This window comes from Ranitomeya imitator, chromosome 2 (assembly GCF_032444005.1).
Source record: "Ranitomeya imitator isolate aRanImi1 chromosome 2, aRanImi1.pri, whole genome shotgun sequence".
NCBI lineage: Eukaryota > Metazoa > Chordata > Amphibia > Anura > Dendrobatidae > Ranitomeya > Ranitomeya imitator.
The window spans coordinates 281,990,159-282,016,048 of NC_091283.1; the positions used below are offsets into that span (position 1 = coordinate 281,990,159).

The 25,890-nt window shown below is 51.7% G+C and overlaps 1 protein-coding gene and 1 long non-coding RNA gene across 4 annotated transcripts in view; one reads left to right on the top strand and one right to left on the bottom strand.

Moving 5' to 3' along the window:
• Positions 1–20,464, bottom strand: part of LOC138663148 (zinc finger protein 271-like) — a 78,140-nt gene extending 57,676 nt beyond the window's left edge. The window contains exon 1 of one of the 3 annotated variants that reach the window (XM_069749292.1): positions 20,381–20,458. The gene's annotated coding sequence lies outside the window, so the exon portion shown is untranslated. Of the gene's footprint in view, positions 1–20,380 lie in introns of all 3 variants that reach the window. The other 2 variants (XM_069749291.1, XM_069749290.1) reach the window with 2 other exon arrangements.
• A 17-nt stretch (positions 20,465–20,481) lies between these two features.
• Positions 20,482–23,688, top strand: LOC138663168 (uncharacterized). Its single transcript, XR_011318125.1, has 3 exons — positions 20,482–20,606; positions 22,487–22,641; positions 23,254–23,688. It is a non-coding gene; the product is annotated as an uncharacterized lncRNA (long non-coding RNA).
• The last annotated feature ends 2,202 nt before the right edge of the window (positions 23,689–25,890 follow it).

Genomic DNA, 25,890 nt, shown 5'->3' on the forward strand with positions numbered 1-25,890 from the left:
TGGCACTCTGCAGCACATGGTGGATTTCATGCTGCAGTGCCTGAGAAACGACCGCCGCATCGACCACATTCTCAACATGCCTGATTATTGGGTGTTCACCCTCCTCGATCCTCGCTACCGGGACAATGTCCAAAACCTCATCCCTGCGTTGACCCGGGAGCGTAAATTGCGGGAGTACCACGACACACTGGTGAATTCCATCATCTTCTCCTGTCCAACTGAGAGGAGTGCTGCTAGTGCTTTACAAAGCAGCTCAGTGCGTCGAGGCAGTGGGGGAGGCTCTGCCCAAAGAGGGAGCAGAAGCAGTGCCTCTGCTCAAGGCAAGCCCAGTATGGCACAACTCTGGCACACTTTTGTGTGCCCGCCCCAAATGTCTACACCATCACCGGCGGCTCCAGTCAGCAGGAGGCAACGGTTCCGTCAGATGGTGACAGACTACATGGCTTGCCCTCTTACTGTACTCCCAGACGGCTCTTCCCCGTTCAAGTTTTGGGTCTCTAAGCTGGATACATGGCCAGAGCTAAGCCAGTATGCATTGGAGGTGCTGGCTTGCCCTGCGGCTACTGTCTTATCGGAACGTGTCTTTAGTGCCGCAGGTGGTGTACTAACAGACCGTCGCATGCGACTATCCTCCGATAACGTTGACCGGCTTACTTTCCTGAAAATGAACCAGGCCTGGATCTCGCAGGAATTTGCCACTCCTCTGCCTGATTAAGTAATTGGGTGTCATCCAGGTCTCCTGCTGTGTTCATCTTTCTACCACCTGAACTGCTATTCCTGGGCTCCAACACCACCAGTTGCGGCTCAGAAGTGCAGGCTGCACAGTAAAAACATACGACCCAGTGTTATTGGGTTTCAGTAACGTCAGCTGATCCCCAGCTGTGTAGCCGGCAATGTGTCCTGCGACCGCCACGCTGGCACAACAACCTAAATGTAAGGGAACCTGTCCCCCCCCCCCCCCCCCCCCCGTCGTTTGTTACTGAAAGAGCCATCTTGTGCAGCAGTAATGCTGCACAAGGAAAAGGTAGCTCTTTGCACACGCAGAACTTAACACTTATAAAATGTGTTCACTGATACCGTTATACCGTCCCGGAGCTGGGACTTTCCTTCGTAATGTGACGCAGCACAGCCGTCATTCCTACCCCCTTGGTGCCATGCGCTGCCTCCTCAGCGTTGTTTTAAGCTGTCACGGAGCCTGCGCTGTTCTGTTATCCCTTGGGCATGCCCTATTTGCGCTGCCTGTCTTCTGACATAATTTGGTGTCAGGCTGGCTGCGCCTGTGCGGCCGCGCTGCCCGAGATCCCGCCTCGCAGTGTCTTCTGATTGAGTCACACTGCGGGCCTGGGATCCATGGGCATGCGCAGTGCATATCTTCCCCTCGGGCTCTCGCTCATTTCCCTCCGCCTTCTTTAGACTGTGCGCCATCAGCTGATCCCTAGCATGCCACGGCCGTGACACCGCACAGTCTGAAGAAGATGGAAGGAGGGGAGTGAGAGTCGAGGTTATGCACTGTGCATGCCCATGGTTCCAAGGCCCGCAGTGGGATTACGTTAGACGAGACTGCGAGGTGGGATCTGGAGCAGCGTGGACGCACAGGCACTGACAGCCTGACACCAAATTATGTCAGAAGACAGGCAGCGCTAATTGGGCATGGCCAAGGGCTAACAGAACAGCGCAGGCTCCGTGACAGCTTAAAACAACGCTGAGGAGGCAGCGCACGGCATCAAGGGGATAGGAATGACAGCTGTGCTGTGTCCCATTACGAAGGAAATTCGCACCTCCGGAACGGTTTAACGGTATAAAGGGACACATTTTTAGTGTTTACTTCGGTGTTTGCAAGGAGCATAATTAAAAGAGCAACCTTTTCCTTTTGCATCCTTAGTGCTGCACAAGATGGCTCTTTCAGCTACAAACGTCTTGGGGGGGGGGGGGGGGGGTTAAAGGTTCCCTTTCAACTTGCTCCAATCAGGCTTCGGCCTACACTCTGTTCCTCTGCTCCTCCTGCTGTCCCTGGGCTCTAACACCGCCAGTTGGTGCCTGGAAGTGCTGTGTGCACAGTCAACAGTCGCTCCTCTGTTATTGGGGTTCAGTAACGTCAGCTGATCCCCAGCTGTGTGTGCGGCAATACCTCCAATCTGCTCCTCCTGCTGTCCCTGGGCTCTAACACCGCCAGTTGGTGCCTGGAAGTGCTGTGTGCACAGTCAACAGTCGCTCCTCTGTTATTGGGGTTCAGTAACGTCAGCTGATCCCCAGCTGTGTGTGCGGCAATACCTCCAATCTGCTCCTCCTGCTGTCCCTGGGCTCTAACACCGCCAGTTGGTGCCTGGAAGTGCTGTGTGCACAGTCAACAGTCGCTCCTCTGTTATTGGGGTTCAGTAACGTCAGCTGATCCCCAGCTGTGTATCCGGCAACGTGTCATGCGACCGCCACGCTGGCACAACTAAAATGTAAGGGGACCTGTCCCCCCCCCCCCCTAGGCGTTTGTTACTGAAAGAGCCACCATGTGCAGCACTAATACTGCACAAGGGAAAGGTCGCTCTTGAAATTATGCTCCTTGCAAATGCTGAACTACACACTCATGTAATGTGTCCCCTCACACCGTCCAACCGTCCCGGAGGTGGGACTTTCCTTTGTAATGTGACGCAGCACAGCCGTCATTGCTACCCCCTTGGCACCGTGCGCTGCCTCCTTAGCGTTGTTTGATTCCGTCATGGACCCTGCGCTGTTATGTTATCCCTTGGCCATGCACAGTTTGCGCTGCCCGTCCTCTGACATCATTTGTTGTCGTCCTGGCTGCGCCTGTGCGTCCACGCTGCCCGAAATCACACCTCGCAGTGTCGTCTAATGTGATCCCACAGTGGGCCTGGTATCCATGGCCATGCGCAGTGCATATACTAGCCTCTCACTCCCCTTCTTCACGCTTCTTCAGACTAGGCGGCGTCAGCTGATCCCTAATAGCATGCCACGGCCGTGACGCCGCACAGTCTGAAGAAGCAGGAAGGAGGTGAGTGAGAGGCGATGATATGCACTGCGCATGCCCATGGATCCCTGGCCCGCAGTGGGACTACATTAGATGACACTGCAAGGTTGGATCTCGGGCAGCTTGGACGCACAGGCACTGCCAGCCTGACACCTACATGATGTCAGAAGACGGGCACCGCTAACTGTGCATGGCCAAGGGATAACATTACAGCGCGGGCTCCGTGACAGAACCAAACAATGTTGAGGAGGTGGCGCCCGGCACCAAGGGGGTTGGAATGACGGCTGTGCTGTGTCACATTACAAAGGAAAGTCCCACTTCCGGGATGGTTTGACGGTGTGAGGGGACACATTATATGAGTGTGTACTTCAGCGTTTGCAAGGAGCATAATTTTCGGAGCCACCATTTTCCATGTGCAGTATTACTGCTGTACAAGATGGCTCTTTCAGCAACAAATTCCGGGGGGGGGTTAAAGGTTCCCTTTCAACTTGCTCCACTGCAGGCTTCGGCCTACACTCTGCTCCTCTTTGATTCCCTGGGTTTCAACACTGTCAGTTGCCACCTGGAAGTGTTGTCTACACAGAAAAAACACTAGGTGATGTGTCAGTGGGGTTCAGCACCGCCAGCTGTTCCCCTGCTGTGTAGTCGGCAACGTGTCCAGCACAAGCCACGCTGGCACAACAGAACAAAAGCTGCCACCAGTGCAGGCTTCGGCCTACACTCTGCTCCTCTCCTCCTCCTGCTGACCCTGGGCTCAAACACCGCTAGTTTTTGCCCGGAAGTGCTAGCTGCACAGAGAAAAACACCAGCCAATGTGTTAGTGGGGTTCAGCAACGCCAGCTGTTCCCCTGCTGTGTAGCCGGCAACGTGACCTGCAAACGCCACGCAGGCACATGAACTGAAATTAAAGGGAACCTGGCCCCACCCCCCCAGGTGTTTCTATGTATAACAGCCACCTAGTACAGCAGTACTGCTGCATTTGTACAAGGTGGCTGACTTTTTCTCCTTGCCCACGTGGAACTCAACACGTACAAAATGTGTCTCATTGAGACCATTCCACTGTCCCTGAGGTGTGACTTTCCTTTCTAATGATACGCAGCACCCCCCCTTGGTAGCGTTTCCCGTCTTTTGTCATCATGGTTAGCTGGCTGCGCCTGTGCATCCGCCCTGCTAGAAACAACGCCCCTCGTTGTCATATTTATTTTGTCAGCGAGGGTGTGGTTTATGGGCACGAGCAGTGCATATGTTCGCCTGTCTTAACTCATCTCCTTCCGCCTTCTTCAGACTGTGCGGCCTCCTGGCCGTGGTAGGCGATAAGGGATCAGCTGAGGCCGCCCAGTCTGGAGCAGGTGTAAGGACATGTGTGAGCGGCAAACCTATTTACTGCACAAGGCCACGAATCCCAGCCACGCAGTGTGATTTTTTGAAAACACACTGTGGGTCTGGGATTCATGTCCATCGCTAACCGCAACGGCCGACATGAAATGAGGTCAGAAGACAGGAAGCGCTCACAGCGCATGGCCAAGGGATCACAATAGCGCAGACTCCTGTACAGCAAATAACAACGCTCAGGAATCTGCGCCCAGTACCTAGGTGCAAATTTTGACACCTGTGCTGCGTCTCCTTAAAAAGACAAGTCACGCCTCCACAACTGTTTGACAGTATAATGGGCTAAATAGTGTACGTGTTTTATTCAGCGTGTGCAAGGAGCAAACCAAATAGAGCAACCTTTTACTTGTGCAGCATTAATGCTGCACAAGGTGTGGCTCTTGTACCTTGCAACACCTGAGGGGGGTTAAAGGTAACCTTTGAAATTGGTTCAACTAGGCTTCGGCCTACACTCTGCTCCTCTCCTGCTGACCCTGGGCTCAAACACCGCTAGTTTTTGCCCGGAACTGCTAGCTGCACAGAGAAAAACACCAGTCAATGTGTTAGTGGGGTTCAGCACCGCCAGCTGTTCCCCTGCTGTGTAGTCGGCATCGTGTCCAGCACAAGCCACGCTGGCACAACTGACCAAAAGCTGCCACCAGTGCAGGCTTCGGCCTACACTTTGCTCCTCTCCTCCTCCTGCTGACCCTGGGCTCAAAGAACGCCAGTTTCTGCCCGGACATGCTAGCTGCACAGAGAAAAACACCAGCCAATGTGTTAGTGGGGTTCAGCACCGCCAGCTGTTCCCCTGCTGTGTAGCTGGCAACGTGTCCTGCAAACGCCACACAGGCACATGAACTGAAATTGAAGGGAGCCTGCCCCCCACCCCCCCAGGTGTTTCTATGTATAACAGCCACCTTGTACAGCAGTACTGCTGCATTTGTACAAGGTGGCTGACTTTTTCTCCTTGCACACGTGGAACTCAACAAGTACAAAATGTGTCTCATTACAGACCATTACAATGTCCCTGAGGTGTGACTTTCCTTTTTAATGACACGCAGCACCCCCATTGTTAGCGCTGCCCGTCTCCTGACATCATTGGTTGGCTGGCTGTGCCTGTGCGTCCCCCCTGCCCGACACAACGCCCCCCGTTGTCTCATATATTTTGACTGCGAGGGTGTGATTGATGGGCACAAGCAGTGCATATGTTCCCCTGTCTTCACTCCCCTCCTTCCGCCTTCTTCTGACTGTGCGGCCTCATGGCCGCGGCATGCGATAAGGGATCAGCTGAGGCCGCCCAGTCTGAAGCAGGTGTAAGGACATGTGTGAGCGGCGAACATATTTACTGCACAAGGCCACGAATCCCAGCACCGCAGTGTGACTTTAGGAAAAGCCACTGTGGGTCTGGGATTTATGGCCATCGTTAACCGCACCGGCCAACATGAAATGAGGTCATGAGACGGCCTGCACTAACAGGGTATTGCCAAGGGATAACACAAGAGCGCAGTTTCCTGTACTGCAAATAACAACGGTAAGGAATCTGCGCCCAGCACCTAGGTGTAAATTTGTACACCTGTGCTGCGTCTCCTTAAAAAGACTAGTAGTCACGCCTCCACTACTGTTTGACAGTATAATGGGCTAAATAGTGTACGTGTTTAATTCAGCGTGTGCAAGGAGCAAAATTAAATAGAGCAACCTTTGACTTGTGCATCATTAATGCTGTTCAAGGTGTGGCTCTTGTACCTTGCAACACCTGAGGGGGGGGTTAAAGGTAACCTTTGAAATTGGTTCAACTAGGCTTCGGCCTACACTCTGCTCCTCTCCTCCTCCTGCTGACCCTGGGCTCAAACACCGCTAGTTTTTGCCCGGAACTGCTAGCTGCACAGAGAAAAACACCAGTCAATGTGTTAGTGGGGTTCAGCAACGCCAGCTGTTCCCCTGCTGTGTAGTCGGCAACGTGTCCAGCACAAGCCACGCTGGCACAACAGAACAAAAGCTGCCACCAGTGCAGGCTTCGGCCTACACTTTGCTCCTCTCCTCCTCCTGCTGACCCTGGGCTCAAACAACGCCTGTTTCTGCCCGGACATGCTAGCTGCACAGAGAAAAACACCAGCCAATGTGTTAGTGGGGTTCAGCACCGCCAGCTGTTCCCCTGCTGTGTAGTCGGCAACGTGTCCAGCACAAGCCACGCTGGCACAACTGACCAAAAGCTGCCACCAGTGCAGGCTTCGGCCTACACTTTGCTCCTCTCCTCCTCCTGCTGACCCTGGGCTCAAACAACGCCAGTTTCTGCCCGGACATGCTAGCTGCACAGAGAAAAACACCAGCCAATGTGTCAGTGGGGTTCAGCACCGCCAGCTGTTCCCCTGCTGTGTAGCTGGCAACGTGTCCTGCAAACGCCACGCAGGCACATGAACTGAAATTGAAGGGAGCCTGCCCCCCACCCCCAGGTGTTTCTATGTATAACAGCCACCTTGTACAGCAGTACTGCTGCATTTGTACAAGGTGGCTGACTTTTTGTCCTTGCCCACGTGGAACTCAAAACGTACAAAATGTGTCTCATTGAGACCATTCCACTGTCCCTGAGGTGTGACTTTCCTTTGTAATGATACGCAGCACCCCCCTTGGTAGCGCTTCCCGTCTTCTGACATCATTGGTTGGCTTGTTGCGCCTGTGCGTCCGCCCTGCCTGAAACAATGCTCCTCGTTGTCTTATTTTGACTGCGAGGGTGTGATTGATGGGCACGAGCAGTGCATATCTTCACCTGTCTTAACTCATCTCCTTCCGCCTTCTTCAGACTGTGCAGCCTCATGGCCGCGGCATGCGAGAAGGGATCAGCAGAGGACGCCCAGTCTGAAGCAGGTGTAAGGACGTGTGTGAGCGGCCAAAATATTTACTGCTCAAGACCACGAATCACAGCACCGCAGTGTGACTTTATGAAAAGGCACTGTGGGTCTGGGATTTATGGCCATCGTTAACCGCACCGGCCAACATGAAATGAGGTCATAAGACGGGCAGCTCTAACAGGGCATTGCCAAGGGATAACACAAGAGCGCAGACTCCTGTACAGCAAATAACAACGCTCAGGAAGCTGCGCCAAGCACGAAGGCGTTATTTGGGACACCTGTGCTGCGTCTCCTTAAAAAGCCAAGTCACGCATCCACTACAGTTTGACTGTAGAATGGGCTAAATTGTGTACGTCTTTCATTCAGCGTGTGCAAGTAGACAAATTAATAGAGCAACCTTTCACTTGTGCAGCATTAATACTGCACAAGGTGTGTCTCTTGTACTTTGTAACACCTGAGGGGGGGTTAAAGGTTTCCTTTGAAATTGGTTCAAATAGGCTTCGGCCTACACTCTGCTCCTCTCCTCCTCCTCCTGCTTCAACACGGGCTCTAACATCGCTAGTTTTTGACCGCAAGTGCTAGCTGCACAGAGAAAAACACACGCCATTGTGTTAGTGGGGTTCAGCAACGCCAGCTGTTCCCCCACTGTGTAGCCGGCAAAGTGTCCTGCAAACGCAACGCAGACACAAACCTGCCTCCAGTGCAGGCTTCGGCCTACACTCTGCTCCCCCTGCTTACCCTTAGCTCCAACACCGCTAGTTGGGGCTCTAGGAAGACAATCTTTAATAGGCAACGCATCTGGGTTCCAGCACCGCCAGCTGGTTCTCGGCAGTGTTCTTGTCACAGGTACTCCCTCGTGCCAAGCCTGGTTTCAGCACCGTCAGCTGTTTCCGGGTTGTGTCAAGCTCACTGAGACGCCTATGCTTGCCCCGTCGTGGTGCGGTCGGGTTAGCCAACTCCAGGGTGCCTCCAGTTTAGGAGCTTCCTATGTGGGCTGCGTGAACTGGTAGTCAAGGCTGGTTCTGTAGTGCCAGTAGGCCCAGCTCCCCCTGTAGGACTGTTGGGGTTCGGTAACTGCGGCTGCCTCGCGGCCTAGCTGTTCTCTCCTCTCCTGTGGGCCTTGGGGTCCACCACCTGGTTCCAGCACCGTCAGCTGGTTCCGGGCCGAGCCTTTGGCTTAGGTGCCTCCTCCTGGGTATCCGAGTTCCGCCAACGTCAGGCGGTCCTTGGTAGTGCTTTTAAGCGCGGGCACCTACAGCTTAGTAACCGGGTTCCAGCACCGCCAGCTGGTCCTCGGTCGTGCCGTTGGCTCTTGCACACTGGGGCAACGCATCTGGGTTCCAGCACCGCCAGCTGGTTCTCGGCAGTGTTCTTGTCACAGGTACTCCCTCGTGCCAAGCCTGGTTTCAGCACCGTCAGCTGTTTCCGGGTTGTGTCAAGCTCACTGAGACGCCTATGCTTGCCCCGTCGTGGTGCGGTCGGGTTAGCCAACTCCAGGGTGCCTCCAGTTTAGGAGCTTCCTATGTGGGCTGCGTGAACTGGTAGTCAAGGCTGGTTCTGTAGTGCCAGTAGGCCCAGCTCCCCCTGTAGGACTGTTGGGGTTCGGTAACTGCGGCTGCCTCGCGGCCTAGCTGTTCTCTCCTCTCCTGTGGGCCTTGGGGTCCACCACCTGGTTCCAGCACCGTCAGCTGGTTCCGGGCCGAGCCTTTGGCTTAGGTGCCTCCTCCTGGGTATCCGAGTTCCGCCAACGTCAGGCGGTCCTTGGTAGTGCTTTTAAGCGCGGGCACCTACAGCTTAGTAACCGGGTTCCAGCACCGCCAGCTGGTCCTCGGTCGTGCCATTGGCTCTTGCACACTGGGGCAACGCATATGGGTTCCAGCACCGCCAGCTGGTTCTCGGCAGTGTTCTTGTCACAGGTACTCCCTCGTGCCAAGCCTGGTTTCAGCACCGTCAGCTGTTTCCGGGTTGTGTCAAGCTCACTGAGACGCCTATGCTTGCCCCGTCGTGGTGCGGTCGGGTTAGCCAACTCCAGGGTGCCTCCAGTTTAGGAGCTTCCTATGTGGGCTGCGTGAACTGGTAGTCAAGGCTGGTTCTGTAGTGCCAGTAGGCCCAGCTCCCCCTGTAGGACTGTTGGGGTTCGGTAACTGCGGCTGCCTCGCGGCCTAGCTGTTCTCTCCTCTCCTGTGGGCCTTGGGGTCCACCACCTGGTTCCAGCACCGCCAGCTGGTTCCGGGCCGAGCCTTTGGCTTAGGTGCCTCCTCCTGGGTATCCGAGTTCCGCCAACGTCAGGCGGTCCTTGGTAGTGCTTTTAAGCGCGGGCACCTACAGCTTAGTAACCGGGTTCCAGCACCGCCAGCTGGTCCTCGGTCGTGCCATTGGCTCTTGCACACTGGGGCAACGCATCTGGGTTCCAGCACCGCCAGCTGGTTCTCGGCAGTGTTCTTGTCACAGGTACTCCCTCGTGCCAAGCCTGGTTTCAGCACCGTCAGCTGTTTCCGGGTTGTGTCAAGCTCACTGAGACGCCTATGCTTGCCCCGTCGTGGTGCGGTCGGGTTAGCCAACTCCAGGGTGCCTCCAGTTTAGGAGCTTCCTATGTGGGCTGCGTGAACTGGTAGTCAAGGCTGGTTCTGTAGTGCCAGTAGGCCCAGCTCCCCCTGTAGGACTGTTGGGGTTCGGTAACTGCGGCTGCCTCGCGGCCTAGCTGTTCTCTCCTCTCCTGTGGGCCTTGGGGTCCACCACCTGGTTCCAGCACCGCCAGCTGGTTCCGGGCCGAGCCTTTGGCTTAGGTGCCTCCTCCTGGGTATCCGAGTTCCGCCAACGTCAGGCGGTCCTTGGTAGTGCTTTTAAGCGCGGGCACCTACAGCTTAGTAACCGGGTTCCAGCACCGTCAGCTGGTCCTCGGTCGTGCCATTGGCTCTTGCACACTGGGGCAACGCATCTGGGTTCCAGCACCGCCAGCTGGTTCTCGGCAGTGTTTTTGTCACAGGTACTCCCTCGTGCCAAACCTGGTTTCAGCACCATCAGCTGTTTCCGGGGTGTGTCAAACTCGCTGAGACGCCTATGTTTGCCCCGTCGTGTTGCAGTCGGGTTAGCCAACTCCAGGGTGCCTCCAGTTTAGGAGCTTCCTATGTGGGCTGCGTGAACTGGTAGTCAAGGCTGGTTCTGTAGTGCCAGTAGGCCCAGCTCCCCCTGTAGGACTGTTGGGGTTCGGTAACTGCGGCTGCCTCGTGGCCTAGCTGTTCTCTCCTCTCCTGTGGGCCTTCGGGTCCACCACCTGGTTCCAGCACCGTCAGCTGGTTCTCGGCAGTGTCTTTTGCTCTTGTACCTTATGCTCCCCATCCTGGTTCCAGTACCGTCAGCTGGTTCCGGGCAGAGCCTTTGGCTTAGGTGCCTCCTTCTGGGTATCCAAGTTCCACCAACGTCAGGTGGTCCTTGGTAGTGCTTTCAGTCACGGGTACCTCCTGCTTAGTAACCGGGTTCCAGTAACGTCAGCTGGTCCTCGGTAGTTCCATTGGCTCTTGGACCTTCGGCCACCCATCCGGGTTCCAGTACCGTCAGCTGGTTCTCGGCAGTGTCTTTTGCTCTTGTACCTTCTGCTCCCCATCCTGGTTCCAGTAACGTCAGCTGGTTCCGGGCAGAGCCTTTGGCTTAGGTGCCTCCTTCTGGGTATCCGAGTTCCGCCAACGCCAGGCGGTCCTTGGTAGTGCTTTTTAGCACGGGTACCTCCTGCTTAGTAACCGGGTTCCAGTAACGTCAGCTGGTCCTCGGTAGTTCCATAGGCTCTTGAACCTTCGGGTAGCCATCCGAGTTCCAGTTCCATCAGCTGGTTCTTGGCATTTTCTCAGCCTTCTTGTACCTTCTGCTACATTTCCAAGTTTAAGACCCTAAAGTCGACGACCCGGAAGACCACCCCGATGACGACGACCCGGAAGACCACCCCGATGACGACGACGACGACCCGGAAGACCACCCCGATGACGACGGCGGAGACGACGACGACGGCTGAGACGACGACGGCGGAGATGACGACACTGGAGACGACGACCCTGGAGACGACGACATGGAAGACCGAGAAGCAGAAGAACAAGAGGCTGCAGAACAAAGAGCAGAAGAACATTAAGCATAAGACTTAATATCAGAGCAAAAGATATTATCTAAATTATATGCAGAAGACGACTAAGCAGTGTATGGGGGTGAGTCCGTTCCTCCTCGTGGTGCCCCTGGATAAAGCCTGATGCTGCAGGCCAAACTGAACGCGGACAAATGTAACTTTTGTGACTGGCAGAACGGAAGGTGTAATCTTCCAACTTTTATAGATAACAACTACGGGAATGCCTGTCACAAATGAGAATATGATGAAGAAGTAGAATAGGAAGAATAATAACAGTGGAATAAAAAGAATATGTAGAATAGGAAGAATAATAATAGTTGAATAAAATGAATATGAAGAATGTAATAAAAAAAAAAATAGGTAGAAGATGAAGAAGAAGATGAATAAGGTGAAGAAGAAGTTGATGTCAAAGATGCTGATGATGATGAAAGTGTGGGAAAAGTAAAAAAAAAAAAGAAAAAAAAGAAGGGGAAGGGCGTGGAATAGTGAAACATCAATATCTGACAAAATAAAAAAAAATTTACATACTCAATATCTTTTTCACTCCGAACGTCTTTAAAAAACAAACAAACATGCTATTCTATTTGATTGGGCTAAACCTCATTGCCTTTAATGTCTCCGCCACCTCCCACAATACATCCTACATTATTCTTAGTTGTTTTCCTTGATGTAGAATGAACCTACAAGGAAAGAAAGGGTTTATTTTAATTCCGATATTTTGGTCCCATTGACTTGCATTGGGATCGGGTATCGGTATCGGCGATATCCGATATTTTTTGAATATCGGCCGATCCCAACCGATACTGATACTTTCCGATATCGGAAGGTATCGCTCAACACTACTCCTGATGAACGGGAGTCATACGCATGGTCACTTGTGTACAGTACTGAGGTTTATTCATAGCCAAAGGTGTAGAGTCAATTCCCTTCAAAGGAATAGGGACTTCCAGAGGCTCAAGACTAAACCCACATCGCTTGGCAAATGACCAATCCATAAGACTCAGGGCAGCGCCTGAATCTACATAGGCATCGACGGAAATGGATGATAATGAGCAAATCAGAGTCACAGACACAATGAACTTAGACTGTAACGTACTAATGGCAACAGACTTATCAACCTTTTTTGTGCGTTTAGAGCATGCTGATATAACATGAGCTGAATCACCACAATAAAAGCACAACCCATTTTTCCGCCTATAGTTTTGCCGTTCACTTCTAGACTGAACTCTATCACATTGCATTGTCTCAAGTGCCTGTTCAGAAGACACCGCCAAATGGTGCACAGGTTTGCGCTCTCGTAAACGCCGATCAATCTGAATAGCCATAGTCATAGACTCATTCAGACCCGTAGGCGCAGGGAACCCCACCATAACATCTTTAATGGCCTCAGAAAGGCCATCTCTGAACTTTGCAGCCAGGGCGCACTCATTCCACTGAGTAAGCACTGACCATTTCCGAAATTTTTGACAATATATTTCTGCTTCATCTTGCCCCTGAGAGAGAGCTAATAAAGCTTTTTCAGCCTGAATCTCCTGGTTAGGTTCCTCATAGAGCAAACCCAATGCCAGAAAAAACGCATCCACATTAAGCAACGCAGGATCCCCTGGTGCCAATGCAAATGCCCAATTTTGAGGGTCACCCCGCAGGAAAGATATAATAATCTTAACCTGCTGAGCAGGGTCTCCAGAAGAGCGAGATTTCAAAGAAAGGAACAGCTTGCAATTGTTCCTAAAATTCAGAAAACTAGATCTATCTCCAGCAAAGAACTCTGGAATAGGAATTCTAGGTTCAGACATAGGAGCATGTACAACAAAATCTTGTATATTTTGAACCTTAGCAGCAAGATTATTCAAGCTGGAAGCTAAACTCTGGACGTCCATGATAAACAGCTAAGGTCAGAGCCATTCAAGGATTAAGAGGAGGAAAAAAAAAAAAAAATCAGCCAGGTTGCAATTAAGGCTAGGCAGCAATCTCAGAGGAGAGAAAAAAAAAAAAAAAAAAACTTCCTCAGACTACTTTTCCTCCTACTTCAGCCCAAACATTTTTGGCAGGCTATACTGTCATGATTCCAATGGCAGGGAATCACAAAAGGACAAGCACCAACGAGCTCTAGGGTGATGGAACCTGAGCTGACCGCGACCCTAAACCTGAACACACAAATAAAAATAGCCGGGGAACGTGCCTACGTTGATCCTAGACGTCTCGCACCAGCCGAAGATCTAACTTCCCCTATTAGAAGAAACACAGACCTCTCTTGCCTCCAGAGAAATACCCCACAGAAATAGCAGCCCCCCACATATAATGACGGTGAAATGAGAGGAAGGCACATACACAGTATGAAAACAGATTCAGCAAAATGAGGCCCGCTAAAACTAGATAGCAGAGGATACAAAAGTAAACTGCGCGGTCAGCAAAAAACCCTTCAAAAAACCATCCTGTAATTACTTGAACTCATGTTCCAACTCATGGAACGTGAGGAGCAATTACAGCCCACTAGAGCAACCAGCAGCAAAGAAACAATTACATGCAAGCTGGACAAGACAAAAATAAAGCAAAACGTGGAACAAGAAAATCAAAAACTTAGCTTGTCCTGAAGATTACTGAAGCCAGAAGCTGAGGTAACAAAACTCTCTGATAACCTTGATAGCCGGCGGGGAAATGACAAGAAAGCCCGGTTAAATAGGAAACTCCCAAATCCTAATAGAACAGGTGGACACCAGAGACAGCAGAACACAAATCACCCAGTACCATCAGTAACCACCAGAGGGAGCCCAAAAACAGAACTCACAACACCGTACTCACTCAGTGGAATGAAGGTGCGCTCGCAGCTATTTTCAGAAAAGGTCTCTCTGAAGCCCTTAAGGATGTCATGGTGGGATTTCCTATGCCTGCTGGTCTGAATGAGTCTATGTCTTTGGCCATTCAGATCGGTCGACGCTTGCGCGAGCGTAAATCTGTGCACCATTTGGCGGTATTACCTGAGCTTAGACCTGAGCCTATGCAGTGCGATAGGACTTTGACCAGAGTTGAACGGCAAGAACACAGACGTCTGAATGGGCTGTGTTTCTACTGTGGTGATTCCACTCATGCTATCTCTGATTGTCCTAAGCGCACTAAGCGGTTCGCTAGGTCTGCCACCATTGGTACGGTACAGTCAAAATTTCTTCTGTCCGTTACTTTGATCTGCTCTTTGTCATCGTATTCTGTCATGGCATTTGTGGACTCAGGCGCTGCTTTGAATTTGATGGACTTGGAGTATGCTAGGCGTTGTGGGTTTTTCTTGGAGCCCTTGCAGTGTCCTATTCCATTGAGAGGAATTGATGCTACGCCTTTGGCCAAGAATAAGCCTCAGTACTGGACCCAGCTGACCATGTGCATGGCTCCTGCACATCAGGAGGTTATTCGCTTTCTGGTGTTGCATAATCTGCATGATGTGGTCGTGTTGGGGTTGCCATGGCTACAAGTCCATAATCCAGTATTAGATTGGAAATCCATGTCTGTGTCCAGCTGGGGTTGTCAGGGGGTACATGGTGATGTCCCATTTCTGACTATTTCGTCATCCACCCCTTCTGAGGTTCCTGAGTTTTTGTCTGATTACCGGGATTTATTTGATGAGCCCAAGTCCGATACCCTACCTCCGCATAGGGATTGTGATTGTGCTATCGATTTGATTCCTGGTAGTAAATTCCCAAAAGGTCGACTGTTTAATTTATCTGTGCCTGAGCACGCCGCTATGCGGAGTTATGTGAAGGAGTCTTTGGAGAAGGGGCATATTCGCCCGTCATCGTCGCCATTGGGAGCAGGGTTCTTTTTTGTAGCCAAGAAGGATGGTTCACTGAGATCTTGTATAGATTACCGCCTTCTAAATAAGATCACGGTTAAATTTCAGTACCCCTTGCCATTGTTATCTGATTTGTTTGCTCGGATTAAGGGGGCTAGTTGGTTCACCAGGATAGATCTTCGTGGTGCGTATAATCTTGTGCGTATTAAGCGAGGCGATGAGTGGAAAACTGCATTTAATACGCCCGAGGGCCATTTTGAGTATCTAGTAATGCCATTCGGACTTGCCAATGCTCCATCAGTGTTTCAGTCCTTTATGCATGACATCTTCCGAGAGTACCTGGATAAATTCCTGATTGTGTACTTAGATGACATTTTGATCTTCTCGGATGATTGGGAGTCTCATGTGAAGCAGGTCAGAACGGTGTTTCAGGTCCTGCGTGCTAATTCTTTGTTTGTGAAGGGATCAAAGTGTCTCTTTGGTGTTCAGAAGGTTTCATTTTTGGGGTTCATCTTTTCCCCTTCTACTATCGAGATGGACCCTGTTAAGGTCCAAGCCATCCATAATTGGACTCAGCCGACATCTCTGAAAAGTCTGCAAAAGTTCCTGGGCTTTGCTAATTTTTATCGTCGCTTCATCTGCAATTTTTCTAGTATTGCTAAACCATTGACCGATTTTACCAAGAAAGGTGCTGATGTGGTCAATTGGTCTTCTGCTGCTGTGGAAGCTTTTAAAAAGAGTTGAAGCGTCGTTTTTCTTCTGCCCCTGTGTTGTGTCAGCCAGATGTTTCGCTTCCGTTCCAGGTCGAGGTTGATGCTTCTGAGATTGGAGCAGGGGCTGTTTTGTCGCAGAGAAGTTCTGATTGCTCGGTGATGAAACCATGCGCCTTCTTTTCCAGGAAGTTTTCGCCTGCTGAGCGAAATTATGATGTGGGCAATCGAGAGTTGCTGGCCATGAAGTGGGCATTCGAGGAGTGGGGTCATTGGCTTGAGGGAGCTAAGCATCGCGTGGTGGTCTTGACTGATCATAAGAACTTGACTTATCTCGAGTCCGCCAAGCGGTTGAATCCTAGACAAGCTCGTTGGTCGTTGTTTTTTGCCCGTTTTGACTTTGTTATTTCATACCTTCCGGGCTCTAAAAATGTGAAGGCGGATGCTCTGTCTAGGAGTTTTGTGCCCGACTCTCCGGGTGTATCTGAGCCGGCGGGTATCCTCAAAGAGGGAGTAATTGTGTCTGCCATCTCCCCTGATTTGCGGCGGGTGCTGCAGAAATTTCAGGCTAATAAACCTGATCGTTGCCCAGCGGAGAAACTGTTGTCCCTGATAGGTGGACGAATAAAGTCATCTCTGAGGTTCATTGTTCGGTGTTGGCTGGTCATCTTGGAATCTTTGGTACCAGAGAGTTAGTGGCTAGATCCTTTTGGTGGCCATCTCTGTCGCGGGATGTGCGTACTTTTGTGCAGTCCTGTGGGATTTGTGCTCGGGCTAAGCCCTGCTGTTCTCGTGCCAGTGGGTTGCTTTTGCCCTTGCCGGTCCCGAAGAGGCCTTGGACACATATCTCTATGGATTTTATTTCATATCTTCCCGTCTCTCAAAAGATGTCAGTCATTTGGGTGGTCTGTGATCGCTTCTCTAAGATGGTCCATTTGGTACCCTTGTCTAAATTGCCTTCCTCCTCTGATTTGGTGCCATTGTTCTTCCAGCATGTGGTTCGTTTACATGGCATTCCAGAGAATATCGTTTCTGACAGAGGTTCCCAGTTTGTTTCGAGGTTTTGGCGAGCCTTTTGTGGTAGGATGGGCATTGACTTGTCTTTTTCCTCGGCTTTCCATCCTCAGACTAATGGCCAGACCGAACGAACCAATCAGACCTTGGAAACATATCTGAGATGCTTTGTTTCTGCTGATCAGGATGACTGGGTGTCCTTTTTGCCTTTGGCTGAGTTCGACCTTAATAATCGGGCCAGCTCGGCTACCTTGGTTTCACCGTTTTTCTGCAACTCTGGGTTCCATCCTCGTTTCTCTTCAGGGCAGGTTGAGTCTTCGGACTGTCCTGGTGTGGATACTGTGGTGGACAGGTTGCAGCAGATTTGGACTCATGTAGTGGACAATTTGACCTTGTCCCAGGAGAAGGCTCAACGTTTAGCTAATCGCAGACGCTGTGTGGGTCCCCGACTTCGGGTTGGGGACTTGGTTTGGTTATCTTCTCGTCATATTCCTATGAAGGTTTCCTCTCCTAAGTTTAAACCTCGTTTTATTGGTCCGTATAGGATTTCTGAGGTTCTTAATCCTGTGTCTTTTTGTCTGACCCTTCCAGATTCTTTTTCCATACATAACGTATTCCATAGGTCATTGTTGCGGAGATACGTGGCACCCGTGGTTCCATCTGTTGATCCTCCTGCCCCGGTTTTGGTGGAGGGGGAGTTGGAGTATATTGTGGAGAAGATTTTGGATTCTCGTGTTTCTAGACGGAAACTCCAGTATCTGGTTAAGTGGAAGGGTTATGCTTAGGAAGATAATTCCTGGGTCTTTGCCTCTGATGTCCATGCTCCCGATCTTGTTCGTGCCTTTCATATGGCTCATCCTGGTCGTCCTGGGAGCTCTGGTGAGGGTTCGGTGACCCCTCCTCAAGGGGGGAGTACTGTTGTGAATTCTGTGGCAGAGCTCCCTCTTGTGGTCACAAGTGGTACTTCGGCTGATTCTCTCTGTGAGCTTCCGTTGGTGGAGGAAAGTACTGCGGCTTCTGAGTTTCCTTCCTCAGGTGATATGGTGAAGTCGTTAGGTGCTACCCTATTTAACTCCACCTGGTGCTTTGATCCTGGCTTCCAGTCAATGTTCTAGTATTGGACCTGTTTCCTCCTGGATCGTTCCTGTGGCCTGCTGCTCTGCATAGCTAAGTTCCTCTTTGCTATTTTGTTTGCTGTTTTTTTCTGTCCAGCTTGTCAATTTGTTTTTTCTGCTTGCTGGAAGCTCTGGGACGCAGAGGGTGTACCTCCGTGCCGTTAGTTCGGTACGGAGGGTCTTTTTGCCCCTTTGCGTGGTTTTTGTAGGGTTTTGTGTTGACCGCAAAGTTACCTTTCCTATCCTCGCTCTGTTCAGAAAGTTGGGCCTCACTTTGCTAAGTCTATTTCATCTCTACGTTTGTCTTTTCATCTTAACTCACAGGCATTATATGTGGGGGCTGCCTTTTCCTTTGGGGTATTTCTCTGAGGCAAGGTAGGCTTATTTTCTATCTTCAGGCTAGCTAGTTTCTCAGGCCGTGCCGAGTTGCATAGGCAGCGTTAGGCGCAATCCACGGCTGCCTCTAGTGTGGTTGGAGAGGATTAGGGATTGCGGTCAACAGAGTTCCCACGTCTCAGAGCTCGTTCTTATTTTTTGGGTTATTGCCAGGTCACTGTATGTGCACTGACCTCTATGTCCATTGTGGTACTGAATTACATTTCATAACACCCCTCCTTAAACATGCAGACTCTCAGCCTCACTCCCTCCTCACCATGCAGACTCCCAGTCCCACAAAATAAACATGACTCCCTCCTTCCCCACGCAGACCCCCAGCCCCATGCAAGTGACAGGACCCTCTCCTTCCCCACGCAGACCCCCAGCCCCATACAAGTGACAGGACCCTCTCCGTCCCCACGCAGACCACCAGCCCCATACAAGTGACAGGACCCTCTCCGTCCCCACGCACACCCCCATACAAGTGACAGGACCCTCTCCTTCCCCACGCAGACCCCCAGCCCCATACAAGTGACAGGACCCTCTCCGTCCCCACGCAGACCCCCAGCCGCATACAAGTGACAGGACCCTCTCCGTCCCCACGCAGACCTCCAGCCCCATACAAGTGACAGGACCCTCTCCTTTCCCACGCAGACCCCCAGCCCCATACAAGTGACAGGACCCTCTCCGTCCCCACGCACACCCCCAGCCCCATACAAGTGACAGGACCCTCTCCTTCCCCACGCAGACCCCCAGCCCCATACAAGTGACAGGACCCTCTCCTTCCCCACGCAGACCCCCAGCCCCATACAAGTGACAGGACCCTCTTATTCCCCACGCAGACCCCCAGCCCCATACAAGCGACAGGACCCTCTCCGTCCCCACGCAGATATCAAACCCCCCCCCCCCCCCCAGCCCCATACAAGTTGCAGGACACTCTCCTTCCCCACGCAGGCCCCCAACCCCATAAAAGTGACAGGACCCTCTCCTTCCCCACAGACCCCCATACAAGTGACAGGACCCTCTCTCCTTCCCCACACAGGCCCCCAGCCCCATACAAGTGACAGGACCCTCTCCTTCCCCACACAAGTGACAGGACCCTCTCCTTCCCCACACAGACCCCCAGCCCCATACAAGTGACAGGACCCTCTCCTTCCCCACACAAGTGACAGGACCCTCTCCTTCCCCACACAGACCCACAGCCCCATACAAGTGACAGGACCCTCTCCTTCCCCACACAGACCCACAGCCCCATACAAGTGACAGGACCCTCTCCTTCCCCACGCAGACCCCCAGCCCCATACAAGTGACAGGACCCACTCCTTCCCCACAGACCCCCAGCCCCATACAAGTGACAGGACCCTCTCCGTCCCCACGCAGATACCAGACCCCCCCAGCCCCATACAAGTGACAGGACCCTCTCCTTCCCTACACAGACCCCCAGCCCCATACAAGTGACAGGACCCTCTCCTTCCCCACGCAGACCCCCAGCCCCATACAAGTGACAGGACCCTCTCCTTCCCCACACAGACCCACAGCCCCATACAAGTGACAGGACCCTCTCCTTCCCCACACAGACCCCCAGCCCCATACAAGTGACAGGACCCACTCCTTCCCCACAGACCCCCAGCCCCATACAAGTGACAGGACCCTCTCCGTCCCCACGCAGATACCAGACCCCCCCAGCCCCATACAAGTGACAGGACCCTCTCCTTCCCCACACAGACCCCCAGCCCCATACAAGTGACAGGACCCCCTTCTTCCCCACACAGACCCCCAGCCCCATACAAGTGACAGGACCCCCTTCTTCCCCACACAGACCCCCAGCCCCATACAAGTGACAGGATCCTCTCCTTCCCCACGCAGATACCAGCCCCCCCCCCCCAAGCCCCATACAAGTGACAGGACCCTCTCCTTCCCCACGCAGATACCAGCCCCCCCCCCCCCCAGAATCATAGAAGTGACAGGACCCTTTCTTCCCCACGCAGACACCAATCCAACAAATACAACGTCTCCCTGTTTGCCCCTCAAACATGCAATTCCCCGCAAAAACATCCACTTATCTGTGCCCCCAAAATACCTCAGTGTACTCTCTGCAGTTTCAGCACAACGCAGCTTCCTGATGGTAAATGCTAGAGTGTGTAGGCTGGCTCCTTCCAGGTGTGACGTCATTTCGGGGGCGTGGTCTGAGGTCACATCATGGACGTATTCCAATCTCTATTTACTAAGGCGAGGCGGCAAAGAAAGCAAAGCAGCATGATACTAGCTTAGCTTGTGGACGCCATGGCACATAGAGGTTAAAAAGGGTGAAGAGTGAAAAAATGCTACTTGCTGCTCGCTATTGGGGGGAGGCCCTGTGGTGGGCGACCTGCTGCTGGCTGTTGTGGGGGACCCCTGTGGTGGGCTTTTTGGGGGCACCGCTGCTGTTGTGGGGGGGACCCTTGTGGTGGGCTTTTTTTGGGGGGCACCGCTGCTGCTGGCTGTTGTGGTGGGCTTTTTGGGGGGGCACCGCTGCTGTGGGCTTTTGGGGGGGCACCGCTGCTGGCTGTTGTGGGGGGGACCCCTGTGGTGGGCTTTTTGGGGGGGCACCGCTGCTGTGGGCTTTTGGGGGGGCACCGCTGCTGGCTGTTGTGGGGGGGACCCCTGTGGTGGGCTTTTGGGGGGGGGCACCGCTGCTGTTGTGGGGGGGACCCCTGTGGTGGGCTTCTTGGGGGGGCACAGCTGCTGTTGTGGGGGGGACCCCTGTGGTCGGCTTCTTGGGGGGGGCACCGCTGTTGTAGGGGGAACCCCTGTGGTGGGCTTTTTTTTGGGGGGGCACCTCTGCTGTTGTGGGGGGACCCCTGTGGTGGGCTTTTTGGGGGTGATTTGAGGGTGACTTGCTTGCGGGGGACCCCTTTTAGTGGGGGCGACCTGCTTGTGGAGGGGTGACCTGCTAATGGCTATTGATGGGCCCCTGTGGTGGGGTTTGGGGGTGATCTGCTTACGGGGTGGACCCCTTTTAGTGGGGGCGACCTGCTGCTGGCTATTGTGGGGACCCCTGTGGTGGGATTTGAGGGCGAAATGCTTGTGGTCGGGTTTTGGGGGGTGGGACCTGCTGTCTATTGGGGGGGACCCCTGTGGTGGGATTTGAGGGTGACCTGCTTGTGGTGGGATTTGAGGACGATCTGCTTGTGGGATGTGGGGGTTTGTGTTGGGTGGGGGATCCGCATCTGGGGGTTTGTGCTTGGTGGGGGGGTCTGCTTCCGATGGGGGTTTGTGCTGGGTGGGGGGGTCCACATCAGATGGGGGTTGGACGTCCGACGGGTGTTTATGCTGGGGTGGCATCCGATGGGGGGGGGGTGTCTGATGGGATTTACGGTTGGGGCATGGGGCGTCATATGGGGATTTACGCTTTGGGAGGAGGGAATGTCATATGGGGATTTACGCTTTGGGAGGAGGGAATGTCATATGGGGATTTACGCTTTGGGAGGAGGGAATGTCATATGGGGATTTACGCTTTGGGAGGAGGGAATGTCATATGGGGATTTACGCTTTGGGAGGAGGGAATGTCATATGGGGATTTACGCTTTGGGAGGAGCGAATGTCATATGGGGATTTACGCTTTGGGAGGAGCGAATGTCATATGGGGATTTACGCTTTGGGAGGAGGGAATGTCATGGGGATTTACGCTTTGGGAGGAGCGAATGTCATATGGGGATTTACGCTTTGGGAGGAGCGAATGTCATATGGGGATTTACGCTTTGGGAGGAGCGAATGTCATATGGGGATTTACGCTTTGGGAGGAGCGAATGTCATATGGGGATTTACGCTTTGGGAGGAGCGAATGTCATATGGGGATTTACGCTTTGGGAGGAGGGAATGTCATATGGGGATTTACGCTTTGGGAGGAGGGAATGTCATGGGGATTTACGCTTTGGGAGGAGGGAATGTCATGGGGATTTACGCTTTGGGAGGAGGGAATGTCATATGAGGATGTATGCTGCTTTATGCTATGCCCCCCCAAAAATTAAGGTATTTTCCTGTAGAAGAGGGTACACCACCAACTGGTACGAAGCTAATCCGTTTTAGCTTAATGTCAGTAGGAGGCAGACATGAGTCTGGACCGCCCAGCCCAGTTTCTGCCTTAGGTATTTTTGGGTTTTTTTTATTAACGATTTTCCTTTTTTTTAACTTTTTTTTTTTTTAGATACGGCTTTTGAGGGCGACAGTGGAATTTTGTGACTTTAATCTCCCACCTAGAATTGTCACTACCGTATCATCTGTGGTCTACGAGGCAACACATCAAGAGTGTTTGGGGTTCCCCGGAGGACGGTCCATGCCACAAATCCCCCTACTTACCAGGTAAGTGCCCGTAATAATAATAATAATTTTTATTTACATAGCGCCAACATATTCCGCAGCGCTTTACAAATTGATATATATAGTGGATGTCCTCCTCCGGGACGCCCCCGGAAGAAGCAGAGGGCGAAACGCGCGTCGGGGCGCCGGAGGAGGACATCCACTATACGGGCACTTACCTGGTAAGATTTGGGCTGCTAATCCTATTACCCTGGGTTTTTATTACTCTGATTTCTTGGCACTCTTCACGGTTCCCGTCGGTTTAGCATTTTGGGATGCAATTTTTTTTTTGCGCTCATTATAATAGAGCTCCAATGGGCACAGTGAGAGTATGCTCATGTACATTAGGTGTTCTAACCTGGGCTTTATACATATATTAGCCTTCCTTGGCAGTTCTATTTACAGACTGTTTTATTCTATACCAGGGTTACTGGCTTGTGGGTGGATGTCCCCCTCTGATATGGGGTTATTGTTTGTTTGTGTTTAAATAATTCTGATATGTGGCAATTTGGATCTTTTATATAGTTTTAAATAAAGGTTATATTTTATTGACTCTTTGATTGGTGAGCTTCATTGAGTTGACCACTTATTCTGTGGTCACTCCTGGTGTTATAGGCCTGGATCTAGCAGACTCTCTTCGACATGATGGGCCGTTCCCACCTTGGATGTTTCTCAGGGTCGACTGCTGTGTCCTTCACTATTCAAGGCCGGTATTATGATCTCTAGTCCGGGACACCGAAATCTCAGACACCGGAGGCCGGCCTTGGGTGGGGTAGAGCCACAGACCCTACCGACAGTCCTGCCCGCATGCACCAACAGCATATTACAGTTTTACAATACTTTAGAAATGCATAAAATCAAACAAGCAAAGGCATAAAGTTATTCACTGCAAAAAAATGCAGTTTGATAAAATTAGAAATGTTTCTATATCTAATGTTAAATTATATTTTATCCAGTATTTCTATAACTAAAAGTCTGATATTTCTGTGGGAAATGGTAATTGTTTACCTCTTAAACCAGTTCTGAATGTAAATAAAACATTGCTCTGATTAAGTCCCCACATTGTATTTTAGCCTTTCATTTCATGTGTAGGGCAGGACAAGCCCATGATGTATCTGTGTAAGCCATGTAAGGTGCTATAATAACAGCCTTAGGCTAGTTTCACACCAGCATTCGGCAGGGCTGGGGATGGCAGCCTTCTTCCTCCGTTAAGCCCCACCCACTGCCACACCTCTTCCTTCAGCTCCGCCTATGTCTGCATGCATCCTGCATACATAATCTTTAACATTGGGTACGCAGGCCAAGCAGAGGCCTCCGCATGCGTTGTTTTGACGCGCCGACCGCAACAAAATGCAACATGTTGCGTTCGACGCAGTTCAGCGCATCGTCAAAACGACGCGTACCCAATGTTAAAGATAGGGGACGTAGGCGGAGCTGAAGAAAGAGGCGCAGCAGTGGGTGGGGCTTAACGGAGGAAGAAGGCTGCCGAACGCTGGTGTGAAACCAGCCTTAGGCCGGCGTCACACTCGGCGTAAGACAATACGGTCCGTAAATTACGTCCGTAATACGCAGAAAAGTCCCCAAAATAGTGGTCCGTATCTCCTCTGTAGGCAGGGTGTGTCAGGGTATTTTGCGCATGGCATCCTCTGTATGTAGTCCGTATGGCATCCGTACTGCGAGATTTTCTCGCAGGCTTGCAAAACCGACATAGGGACTTACAATGGATCCATGTGCTCCCAAAAACATAAAAACATATGTACTGTGTGTATATATCTATCTATCTATCTATCTATCTATCTATCTATCTATCTATCTATCTATCTATCTATCTATCTATATATATATATATATATGAGAGATTTATATACATACATACATACATACATACATACATACAGTGGGGCAAAAAAGTATTTAGTCAGTCAGCAATAGTGCAAGTTCCACCACTTAAAAAGATGAGAGGCATCTGTAATTTACATCATAAGTAGACCTCAACTATGGGAGACAAACTGAGAAAAAAAATCCAGAAAATCACATTGTCTGTTTTTTTAACATTTTATTTGCATATTATGGTGGAAAATAAGTATTTGGTCAGAAACAAAATTTCATCTCAATACTTTGTAATATATCCTTTGTTGGCAATGACAGAGGTCAAACGTTTTCTGTAAAGGTACCGTCACACTAGACGATATCGCTAGCGATCCGTGACGTTGCAGCGTCCTCGCTAGCGATATTGTCCAGTGTGACAGGCAGCAGCGATCAGGCCCTTGCTGTGCTGTCGCTGGTCGGGGAAGAAAGTCCAGAACTTTATTTGGTCGCTGGACTCCCCGTAGACATCGCTGAATCGGCGTGTGTGACACCGATTCAGCGATGTCTTCTCTGGTATCCAGGGTAAACATCGGGTAACTAAGCGCAGGGCCGCGCTTAGTAACCCGATGTTTACCCTGGTTACCATCGTTAAAGTAAAAAAAACAACCGCTACATACTTACCTACCGCTGTCTCTCCTCGGCGCTCTGCTTCTCTGGTCTGGCTGTGAGCACAGCGGCCGGAAAGCAGAGCGGTGAAGTCACCGCTCTGCTTTCCGGCTGCCCGGCGCTCACAGCCAGACCAGAGAAGCAGAGCGCCGAGGACAGACAGCGGTAGGTAAGTATGTAGCGGTTGTTTTTTTTACTTTAACGATGGTAACCAGGGTAAACATCGGGTTACTAAGCGCGGCCCTGCGCTTAGTAACCCGATGTTTACCCTGGTTACCGGGGACCTCGGGATCGTTGGTCGCTGGAGAGCTGTCTGTGTGACAGCTCTCCAGCGACCAAACAGCGACGCTGCAGCGATCCGGATCGTTGTCGGTATCGCTGCAGCGTCGCTTAGTGTGACGGTACCTTAAGTCTTCACAAGGTTGCCACACACTGTTGTTGGTATGTTGGCCCATTCCTCCATGCAGATCTCCTCTAGAGCAATGATGTTTTTGGCTTTTCGCTTGGCAACACGGACTTTCAACTCCCTCCAAAGGTTTTCTATAGGGTTGAGATCTGGAGACTGGCTAGGCCACTCCATGACCTTGAAATGCTTCTTACGAAGCCACTCCTTCGTTGCCCTGGCGGTGTGCTTTGGATCATTGTCATGTTGAAAGACCCAGCCACGTTTCATCTTCAATGCCCTTGCTGATGGAAGGAGGTTTGCACTCAAAATCTCAAGATACATGGCCCCATTCATTCTTTCATGTACCCAGATCAGTCGTCCTGGCCCCTTTG